Genomic DNA, 11,638 nt, shown 5'->3' with positions numbered 1-11,638 from the left:
GAAGTTTGATAACTTGGTTAGGGCGAATGATTGGAACATTTTGTTATCTAGTAATAACTTTGACGACGTTTACAGTAGGTTTAGAGATCAATTTTGTGCCTTCAGGATACAAGCAAAAAAGGTCATCACTGTGAGGAGACGTCGGAACGAACATGACTGGCTAACTGATGACATTCTGTTAGCACTTAGGTCTAAAGATGCCCTTTGGGCACGATGCCGACGTTCTCCAAAAAATTCTTAGTTGAAGACAGAATTCCGCAGTACACGAAATCGTTTAAACGCGCTGATACGTTCGGCAAAAAGAAAATATTTTCGAGATCAATTTTTTAAAGCAAGGTCAGGTATATCACATACCTGGTGTTTGGTGAATCAACTACGAGGCAAGGGGATTAATAAATCAATTGATCGCACACTCGAGAAAGCATTCGGTCACGATACAGCGCAACTGGTTGAGGACTTTAATACGTTCTTCGCTAAATTCTCTGGAGTAGCCCGAGATGACGCTCTGTTTTCGGCAGGGACTGTAGACTCAAATGCTTCTTCGGCTTTCCTTCCTCAGATGACGGAGCTTGATGTTAGAACTGCACTTTTCAGTTTTAAATCAAACAAGTCCCTTGGTATAGATGGAATCAAAGCAGAAGACCTACGGAGAAATTATGATTTTATAAAGCACGTGCTCCTTTATATGTTAAATGGTTTCAATTTCAATGGGAAAATTCCGGATGATTTGAAGAGTGCCTTAGTAAAGCCTTTATTCAAAGGTGGAGAGCGTAAAAAACTTGACAATTACCGTCCAATTTCAATTTTACCTTGTATAGTCTAAATTTTGGAAAAACATATCCTCAATACTATGACGTCGTACCTAAATAGCTTTGATATTCTATCGTCTAGACAATATGGTTTCGTTAGTGGCCACTTCTGGAAGATTTTTCTGATGAACTGCATCTTGCTTTTGAAAGGCGTCAAGTCGCGTGTGCACTTTTTATTGATGTGGCGAAGGCATTCGACACGGTCAGCCATAGCATTCTACTTAAAAAATTGCATAAAATTGGATTCCGCGGTCCATTCTTTTCTCTACTTCAAAACTTTTTGAGCGGCCGTACACAAGTAGTCTCTATAAACAATAGACGAAGCTTCAAGGTAAATTTAAAAGCTGGAGTCCCCCACTGGGATCTATTTTGTCATTTCTTCTTTTCAATGTGTTTGTCAACGATATGTCCAACGCTGTCTCTACATGTAGACTATTCCAATACGCTGACGACACGGTGTTGCTCTCGCTCTATCTTGATTATGCTACAGCAATGACGCTACTTCAAAAAGACACGTGCTGCTTACTTGACTGGTTTAAAAGAAATCGTCTTGAGGTAAATATAGCAAAAACTAAACTTATTTGCTTTCATAATCCCCTAAGAATTATAACATTTGATCATCCACTTTACATGCATACGTCTGACTGTGCAGACAGCAACTGCTGCCCAGTGCCTTATGCAGATCAGGTTAAGTATTTAGGAATTGAGTTTGATAGTGCTTTGTCATAGAATTTTCACATGTCTTATATCTGTAAAAAACTGAGAAAGGTGTCCTGCTTACTCTATAATACAAGATCATTAATTCCTATATCAACCAAAAAGATGATAGCTCAAGCGTTAGCGTACAGTGTTTTAAGGTATGGCATAACAATTTTCGGGCATGGGTCTGTGATATGGTGCCAAAAAATTGATTCAATTTTGAAAGAAATGTTTAAGAGTATTGTCTGCTGTTCATCGTCACAAACTGAAGAAGAAAAAATAACAACTTTAGGTTTGCCACTATTCCATGCTTTATTAATTCAGACTGTTGTATTGAAATATTTTTGGAACGATGGCTATAAAGAGCCTCACACAGTGTCTAGATCACTTCGTCGGACCGAACGCTATAAAGTGCCTTTTATCACCACGAACTATGGAAAACGTGTTCGCAAGTTTTATGTGCCTTCAACCCTTAATGACTTGCCAGAAACCATATATGGTGTGAACTCTTTAAAAAAACTCAAACAAGTGCTCCAAGATTTCAATTGAACAACACAACTCTGGGTGAGTGTGTGTGCGCGTGTATGGTTTTTATTTTTACATATCCATTTATTGCATCACAGTATAGTTATTGAACCTATGTGTATGTTTGTTTTTCATCATATTTTATTTCATTCGAGAGTAGATACTGGATGATGAGCTTGATACTGATTGTGTGTGGGGATATTGTGACTATGACCTGTAGGGTGCTGTCCCACAAGCCTTTACTGGCTTTGACAGACCCGTGCCTTGATTTGAAGAAATATCTACCCAAATAAATTATTATTGTTATTATTATTGTTTTTATTATTATTACTATTATTATAACGATCCTGTTTTCGGCTCACAAGTAGTTTGTGCCAAAACAGAATAATATCGCTTTTTAGTTCGCGTTATTTCGCGATTCTCCGTGTATCTGCATAAAACTAAACACAGAACTATCATGCTCGGCGTTGCACATCCGACATTCCCAACTCTCCCCATCTTCCTAAACTTCCGTGTGTGTCCTAACACCAGAAATCGGAATATTAAACGTTGAAAACGGCACGTTGCGAATATGGAACGCACACTTTCATGCAAAGCTGACGTTAAGTGACCCAAATAAAAAAAACATGCATATTTACAATATTGTTATCTCTTCTGGTGAAGGCTCAGTAACCGTTTCATTCGTTTTCGCGCACGAAACGGTGACTCCCAGAGAAAGTAAGAACGCAGTGATTGCCTTTCTTTTAACAATGTAAACACACTTGCAGGCGTGCGCTGACTAAGAGAATTCGTGACTTCATCGATGGACAGTTTGTTAAGCGGTGTACAAGCGAGCTTAATTGCCTGGCTGAAGATAGACCAGTTTGCTTCCTCAAACTTCCAAGGGGGAGTTCGTGTAGGCACTGTAACCGGTGTATTTAGTCGGTTCATAATGATAGGAAAGTGATCGCTCCCATAGGGGTTAGGATCGACAGCCCAGGAAAAAAAAACAGCAAACAAATTGTTGGATTGCAAAGAGACAGATCAATAGATGTAAAAGAACGAGTTTGGGCACTGAAATGCGTAGGCTCTGCTCTGTTCAGCAAGAATATAGCTGTCTTAGAAAGAAAAGGCTCTATCATCGAGCCGCGTGTATCTCGTCTTCTACTACCCCAAAGAGGATTATGAGCGTTGAAGCAACCAAGAATTAGCGCAGGTTGGGATAATTGGTCGTGAAGTGATTCAAGCTCTTCACGGGATACAGGATAGCCTGGGGGAGTGTAAAGCGAACAGACGGGTATTAAATGGTCGGACAGAACACGAACTTCCACAGCTTCTAGAGTGCTATTCAGAGGGACCTCAACACATGGAGTAGACGGCTGGACAACTATAGCTACTCCACCAGAACTGTGAGATAGAAGAGGTCTGTCCCTGCGAAAAACCTGAAAGCGCCTTAGGATTTTAGAGTGACAATTGTTTAAGTGTGTTTCCTGGTGACAAAATGCTATGGGGTGATGCTGGTCTAACAGAGAGTACACGTCGTCGTAGTTTCGAAGCAGTCCTCGACAGTTCCACTGCAGGAATGCTGCCATCACGCATGAATTTGAAGAAAGACCATACATCCAAACCTGAAAATCAATTTTGATGCGGGGTGTATTTTCCTTTTTAGATGTATTCTTCGGCCTATCTATGTTACCACAGGAAGCCGCAGGTAAGGACTCCGAGCTTGAGTGGGGCCTGTCATCATTGGACTTGAGCCCACTCTCGTCCATCGGCTTAACTGGGGCTGCCTCGGGCTGACCCCTAAGGGCTTGTGACCCCGGCGGCTCACCAGGTTTTCGGGCGCCTTCAGAGGGATGAGAAGGAATTCCCCGACCTCGAGGCACCTGGGTTTTGGATGGCGCAGGGTTCGAAGAACCCTGCGCTTGAATGTACCCCGAAGCTATAGGATCCACATTTCGTGTTGGGGTTGAAGTGGTTTGTGCCACTCCGGATGGGGTTGAGGTGGACTAAGGGGGGAGGCGCAGGTCGTCCGTTGACGTCTGCGTTCCCGTTGACGCCGTCGACCACGTCGGTCCCCTCCGCGTGGCCTTGGCATACGAGCCTTCAGAAATAAAAGAATATCTTTTCCGTGCCCCTGGGTAAGAAATATTTTCTTTGACCTCCAGTGAGAGAATTTCCTTCTCTCTCTTCCGCAGGGGACAGCTGCGAGAATATGCTAGGTGTGTTCCTTGGCAGTTGACGCAAAAATGGGTATTGTTCTCACAGATGTCGTAAGGGTGGTCAATTCTTGCACATTTTGCACAGGTGGCTTTTTCTCTGCAGGTTAGTGACCGATGTCCAAAGCGCTAGCAACAGAAGCAACGTCTTGGATCGGGGACGTAGGGGCGAACTTTGCAGTTGAGATACCCGGCTTTAACTGTGGAGGGGAGCGTTGTCGAGTTGAACGTTAGCACAATGTGTTCTCTTTCCCGTTCTGCACCGTCGCGACAGATGGTGAAACGTCGCACAGCGACCACCCCTTCATCTTGAGGTCCCTCAAGTATCTCGTCGGTAGATATTCCAAGGAGATCCTCTTCAGAGATGACTCGCTGCGTGCTGCCCAGTGAGTGATGTGGGGTCACGGATACTTTGTAATCTCTTACTTGGTTGAGTGCAACAAGTGCTTTGCTTTGCTCAGCATTTGTGACCTCCACAAACAGGTCGCCAGATGGAAGTTTTTTTGGCTTTAAAAAATTTTCCAATTACAGTTTCTAGGGTCTTTGCGGCCAAGAATGGGGAAAGCTCTGCGAGTGGTTGATCTTCATTCTCCAAGTGCATTACTATAAATTTAGGAAAATTCATGACTGGCAAAGTAGGGTTTGTTGACGTTGTTTCTTCGGTACCCGGGCCCTTTTCGGGGGCTGATCAAGGAAAGATTTAGTTTTGGTACCCATATGAATGGGGAAAGGATTTCGGCACTTGCGGTGTGCCGCCCACCATGGAGCCCAACTTAGGGAGTAGTCAGCAGCCCATAACAAAATAGGCTTTGCTAGAACCGCTGATCTACTAGCACTTGCCCAGGTGCTATGCCCAAGCGTGGTTAGGATAAGGGTATCTGCCACCACACAAGGTTGGCCCTTGCCACCAAAGAAGGTGAAAGTGAAGGAGCGAAGAGGGGAGAAAAGAGAAAGAGGAGAGGGGATAGTAGAAGAAATTGCCACTAGACTGAATCATCCTGGCCGGGCCTTGATTAACAGGACTCCCGTCTATGAGAAGCGGGGGCCGAAGTGGTGTATTGCCTCAGCCGGGGGGCCCCGAAGGGTCCAAACCTGCCCCGGCCTCGGCTCAACCACAAGGATGCCCTTTTCCTCAGACACGGGAGAGCCACACACAGCCAGACGTGGGCGGGCGAACCCGCATGGCTTGGGGGTCCGTGGAGACACCACTCTCCAAACACCTGCTTTCACAGGTGCCCCCTGTGGGGGTTTGTTTTCTTCACAGGTCCAGACAAAGGCAATTTTCAATCTTCGAGCGCCTTGGTATTCCCGGACCAAGGCCGAGTCTCCTGTCTGGAAACTTGACCGAGCTGATGGAGAAGGTGAAATGTCCCTAGGCATTGCTTTCCTTAAATTTCTACTGTTTCACGGATGAAGTGCGAAGTGCCGCTATAGAAATAAGATAATTATTAATTTACAAACACAAAATGGTCGACCTGAATTTAAAAATAATTTGCTAATTAAAAAAAGGGGTTGGCGACTAGAAAGCACAAAAGGGAGACAAGCTAAAAAAATAAGAGAGTATTAAACAAAACAAAAGCCAACATAAGTTGTTTACACACACGTTTAGACTGTATTCTTTCAGAGTAAACGAGTATTAGTGAGACAATATTTAGTGCTTTCATGACCTGAAGTAGATGGCCAAGGACCAGGTAGGTGGTAATATGGGTAATTTTGGTAGACTTCTTAACAAGGTTCAGAGTAGCTGTCCAAGATAGGTGAACCTGGTATCAATCTGCATTGTGGTCGGGTTCTTTTTGAGCCTTTTCGTTTGTGGACTTTAAAATATCTCCGCAGATGGGTTTAGGAACCTAAGAGACAAAAGGCATTCGACAGGCGTTCGTAAAATCAGAAGCGTTGAAAACTGGGCCGGTTTCCGATGCTTCATGATAAAACAGAGCGCACAAAACGTACATACAATATAAGGCATGTGCAGTTATTGAGCTCTCGTCTGTCGCACGCATCTCATCTTGTTCTAAATTTCTTTTTGTGATTTGTTTCAAGATGTTAGTAAAATCTCTATATTTTAGTATTTTTCATTTTTGAGCTTTTCAAAGTTGCCTTCACGCGTGAGAAAATCCACAGCAATACGCCAATTCTAAAACATTTTTTCACTTTTTGTTGTTATGAAGGTTTTTGTTAGGTACTTGCAAGAACAGAAACACGCAGAAAACTTAAAAAGAAAATAAAGATAAGGCATCCCGAAATTTATTGCGTAAAACTTTCCATAAACGCCTTTAAGTTTTTATTAAGTAAAAGGTTGCACGGAAACACATTGTTTTAACATCTGGCCGAAAAATGAAAAAAAAAATTTGAAACTCTTTTTTTTTTCTTTTTATATAGGGTGCCGTGACGGTGTTTGCCGAGTGGATCCGCAAGTATGGTGACGTGGTTGGGTAAGCCGCCATCGGAGACCTGTTATATAAGCTTAGAAAACTTTATTTGAGTTCCGCAATTCCCTTCAAATCTTCATGTGGTGTGCGTTCGAGCACGCATAATTAAGATTTCTGAGTGGAGGCGCGCCGTCGCATAGAAAAATTAATGGGATCGATCTAAGTGGATCACTTTGTAAACGGATTCAAAGATACTTTTTTTTTTTTTAATTGGGCACCAGCAAATAATGCTCGAGTGGAAGCGTGTTTGTTTTCGGCATATGATGGGGATAGTTACTCTCTACGAGTGTTATTTATTGTCTCTATAGGCACCGTTTTCCAAACCCCACCAAGCAACATTGGGGGTCACCATTTTGTGGGTACGAGGCGTGTGATTGGATCCCGAGTCCTCGCCGAACGGCGACGCAACACTCGTTTTTGATACGAGTTGAGCCGAGTTCACGCCGTACGCTGTCGCAGACCTATACTGCCCAACGCACTATCAAAGCGCCATCCCCAACATTCCTTGGCACGGTCTCCCTGCGCCCTCTCTTGGCTATTCTCAGCAAAACGCAGTAAAATGATAATTTCAGCCAAACTACTTCAGAAATCCTTAAGTTCCCCGGGATATCTATAGAGGGCACTAATACACTCTTATTTAATACCTATTTTAACCTCAGGATTGTATACTTTTTATTCCTGGGAACCATATAATATTGTTGCATTGGGTCCTATGGGCCACCTTGACAAAATTCTAAATTTCTTCTCACTGAAATGAAGAGTCGTAAAGTTCCCGAGGAATATAATAGCTGCCGACTCATAGCACACACCGCAGTTAAAATTTCGGTATTTTAATTAATAATTTTTATTCCTCGAGACTTTCAAATTCGGCCCGCTTTTTTCCCCTGTAAAGCTAGCACTCCGCCGTGCACCAAGCAGATTGCGGCCAAGCTACATTTACATAGGCTTGTAACATTGAACGTATCTAGTAATTACGCAATTTATTCAAGGTTTTTCTTCGGAGCCTCGCCTATGTTGATCATCAAAAACTTGGACCTGATTAAAAAGATTCAAGTACACGACTTCTCCAACTTTCATGACAGAGGGGTAAGCTGTTATTATCCTCACCATTCTATCACATAAATGAGTTGCGTGTAAACATAATTACGCCTAGTTGCTTTGAGGCATGCTAGTCGCAGATTATTTCAGCAAACTTTGGAAATGCAGCATTCACCTCCTGAACTTTTTTAAAAGTTGTTTTTAGGTGGTTTAGCACGTTATAGTCAAAGATGAAGATTTTCAACATTCGAATTGAATTTCGCGTAACGAGCATTAAAACCAACATTAAAAGACTGGAAAGAAATAACGCTGAAATTAATCGTTAAAGAAATTTTCAGACGAGAAACAACAACTGCCGGAGAAGCAGGAAGCTTCAAATCAGAAACACGCTCTCAATTTGCTCTTATTTCTGGTTTCTTTACCAGAACTTTCTCAGCGTGATGCTGCGCGAGCATCACTCGTCATTTTCTTTTCAGTTATCAGTTATATGAATTCTTCAGTTATTTGAATATCCATTATCCGCAAGATTTAAGAAGACGCGGTATATGTATTCGTCCGTTTCAGATACCAGATGGCGCGCGGCTCGTGATGTGGTTGGACTCGCGACTTCTAGATGGCGCCAGTATCGAAATGTGAAAAGGCCGGCGTTATCTGCTGCGTGAAATAGATCCCCGAATCGTGTCGTGTTCTCCCGGCGGAGGAAGTTTCTCCCTCCCTCGCGCGCGCTTGATATGTCTGGTCAGTCAGTTCAGTGTGCATTGCATCGGACGTCAGTGATAATACGCGCGGTGGCCGAGTCCGGCCTCTACTCTGTGTGATGCAGTGAGCGTTTCTGTTCCGGGGTAGGAATAAAAATGTCGGTCCTCTTTTTTACGACTCTCGTTTCTATAGCTTGGGTTTTTATCTCAAGTGACGTACAGTACCGCCTTTTCGAAATCGTACTTTCCGGCGGGCGATTGAGAGCCAGGTTAGCATTTTATTTTGGTCAGCACTACACGTTCAATGAAGACTTCGGGCGGCGATGTAAATATATCTTGCTCCCCAAAGTGTGTCGAACGTGCGCAGTGACAATTGGAAATGGTATTGAAGGCACTCGACCGTCGGTTGGTGAAAGACGTGCGTTAGATTCACTTATTCAGTCTAATCACTTTTGCCAACGTATTTTGTCTCTTTCGACACATGACATGGTCGAGTCGATTGATAACCTTAGGTGGACTGAATGTACGGAGTGTCCGGGCTTTAAGTACATTTGCTTCGTTTATGTGAACTAATAACTGATTTCTCTTTTCTGAATTCGGTTCTATGCGAAAATCGCTTAGATGTTATAGCAGTGTTGTGTGGCGGCGTTTTGCACGCTGACTCATTATTGCATTCGCTGAGCACACTATGTGTTTAGATAGAATGTGTCAAATCGTATTTCTGATCGATATGATAGATTTACTTTGATACAGTGTTATTTATATTTCCCTGGTTTAAACTGGTCCGTCCCTGATCTGAGCCCAAATTCAAATTCGAGAGTGCAGACAGACTTAGCGTCGTAACTGCCGTAATTCGCAGAAACAAATTAGTACCACGAAAGAAAAACAAAAGGATACGAGGCGGCTCGGTGTTATAGGGATTCCATCGTACGTTCTTTTTCTTGTTGAACGCTCCGCATCGCTGTGAAACGCACAAAGTACTAGGGAAGACAACGGGCTGGCGTGAAATTTCCATCGAGCACGAAACGAGCGTCACTTTCGTCATGCACTTTCATTTCGAAATGGCGCAAAATTCGCGCGAAATAGTAACAGGTAAGGCAACGACGTTTAGATGTTAGGTCTGGAACACCACCAAACTCAACCGTGTTGGGGGCATCTCTCGTGAGTCCATACATCAAAGGTACTGCGCGTCGAACTGTACGTGTCAAAAAACAGTTAGGGCGCAGGCGAGCTGGTGTAAGTTTACGATTTTTAGACCACCCGAGACTGGGTGGAAGAAACACAACGACTACTCCGTTGTGTTTCTTTTACCCAGTCTCAGGTGATCTAAAAATGGTAAACTTACACCAGCTCGCCTGCGCCCTAACTGTTTTTTCATTAATCGTACCCGAGGCAGGCTTAGTCACCCTTTTCTTGTTTTGAGATGTCGTCGTGTTTTTTCCACCCAGTCTCAGGTGGTCTACAAATGGTAAATGTACGTCTGAGTTATCCAATTGAGCGAAACCTGATTTCGCAAAACTATTGTGCGTTAGAAATATGCATCGTGTTAATCAGCTATAACTTTACCCTATTTGACAAGCTGCGCGCAGTACTTGGAAGCCACGAGCGAAAAATAAATGAAAGTCGATTTTGTAGGACAATCACGACGTGGAGACCCATAAAAGAGAGTCCCGATAAGACGAGAGCTTCCCCTTTTCTTCAAATGCTTGGGTTACGCTCTCAATACCGCACCTGTGGTAACACTGCGCGCAGCTAAAATCGCATTCTTCCCTGAAAATCACGTTGGCTTTCAGAATTCAGGGGTGCTACGCGAAAGCGAGCGACATATCACGAGAACGAAGGCGAGGTGCTTCGGGCTTTGAAAACGCCCCTGATCGCAAAAACAACAGTTTTTTTTTTTTTTTTTTTGTCGAAGCACATTTTTTTTTGTCTATCTTGATATTCCATCAGCGCAAAAACTACCATAAACAAAAAATAATAATAATAAATAAATAAAAAAATTGTGGGCATACAACGACAACGCACCCACTGGGACCCGAGTAAAGGCAAAAACAACTACTAAAAGAAAGAAAAAATAAAGAAATCATGTTCGCATACAGACAGAACGCATCCATCGAGAGAATTGAATCCCGCGCTTGTTCTGCCAGTCTCGTGCTTCTGTCAAAAGCCACAAAGGAGGAAGACAATCAGTGCCTACACCCTCCCCCTCTTTCCCCCCTCCCCCCCTAAGAAAAGGAAAAAGAAAGGAAGGTTTTCGGACGCCCGCGGTCGCCCAAGCGATGACCTTGGAAGGGTATGCGATTGTAGCACGTTGGCCCCGCGGCAGTACCCCTCTCTGAAATGCCACGGTCCGTTTCTCCCAAGTACCAAAGTCCCCGTCTTATCTGCCCCGAGTATCAACTCCGCAGTGATTCTGAATCATTACGATGCTTTTTAACGTTGCAAAACTGTTAGACGAATATTTGCACACAAGTATACACTACTTGTTCGTGAGCGCGTTGGTAAAGTATACACTGTTCGCAGAACTATCTACAGTGCTAAAATTCAAAAGCGCTGTGTTGGATTCGGGAACTTGTGTAGGTTTAGCTCATTGTTGGAACATTCCCGTTCACACTTGCGACCGAGTACGACTGAGAGAGACGAGATCTCTTAAAACTTGTTAAATGTTTTTAGGATAAGGGAACACACTGGCATTGTGGCGCCATCTATGCGGTGACCCTGGAACTGCATTTCACAAGAGCGAAGGTTTTGCGGGATTTCCGAGGTCAAATGTCCGTAATACCCACAGAAAGGCTCGTTTATATCATTGACAAAAGCTTTTCGAGCCAAGAAAGAAAGGATAATGCGCGAGAAATAAAAAAAAATATGCCGGACCGCCGAGTTTACACTGCACCCCAATAGATGGCGCCAGTGTGTTTTCTGGTTTAAGAAGTTTTAAGGAACCCAGGTTTAAGAGGTCGCAAGAGTGTGAACGGGCCTTTATTCACTCGATGAACTCCACAAAACTTGTAAATATTAAAATAGATTTTCCAGAGAATGATATTAGTTGTCGGGGCCCTAGGCGACCGGATGGTCGCAATTCTTGGTTGATTTAATATTTTATTTCATAATCACAATCGTATCATCAAGGGCTAAGTATCTTTTCTTTGTATTTTGGTGTTTAAAGTGTACATGGTATAATAGAGGTAGATTTAATTAGCAGCAGGGTACTGGATTTAGATTAGCCTGGGTGGCCGGGC

General features: G+C 43.3%; 1 long non-coding RNA gene across 1 annotated transcript; it reads left to right on the top strand.

Annotated features, from left to right (window-relative positions):
- Positions 1-5,558: 5,558 nt before the first annotated feature.
- Positions 5,559-7,745, top strand: LOC121833484. Its single transcript, XR_006076730.1, has 3 exons — positions 5,559-5,592; positions 6,614-6,666; positions 7,653-7,745. It is a non-coding gene; the product is annotated as an uncharacterized LOC121833484 (long non-coding RNA).
- The last annotated feature ends 3,893 nt before the right edge of the window (positions 7,746-11,638 follow it).

Source organism: Ixodes scapularis, unplaced genomic scaffold, assembly GCF_016920785.2.
Source record: "Ixodes scapularis isolate PalLabHiFi unplaced genomic scaffold, ASM1692078v2 PGA_scaffold8__174_contigs__length_109621045, whole genome shotgun sequence".
Lineage (NCBI taxonomy): Eukaryota > Metazoa > Arthropoda > Arachnida > Ixodida > Ixodidae > Ixodes > Ixodes scapularis.
This window is presented reverse-complemented; position numbering and strand designations above follow the sequence as displayed.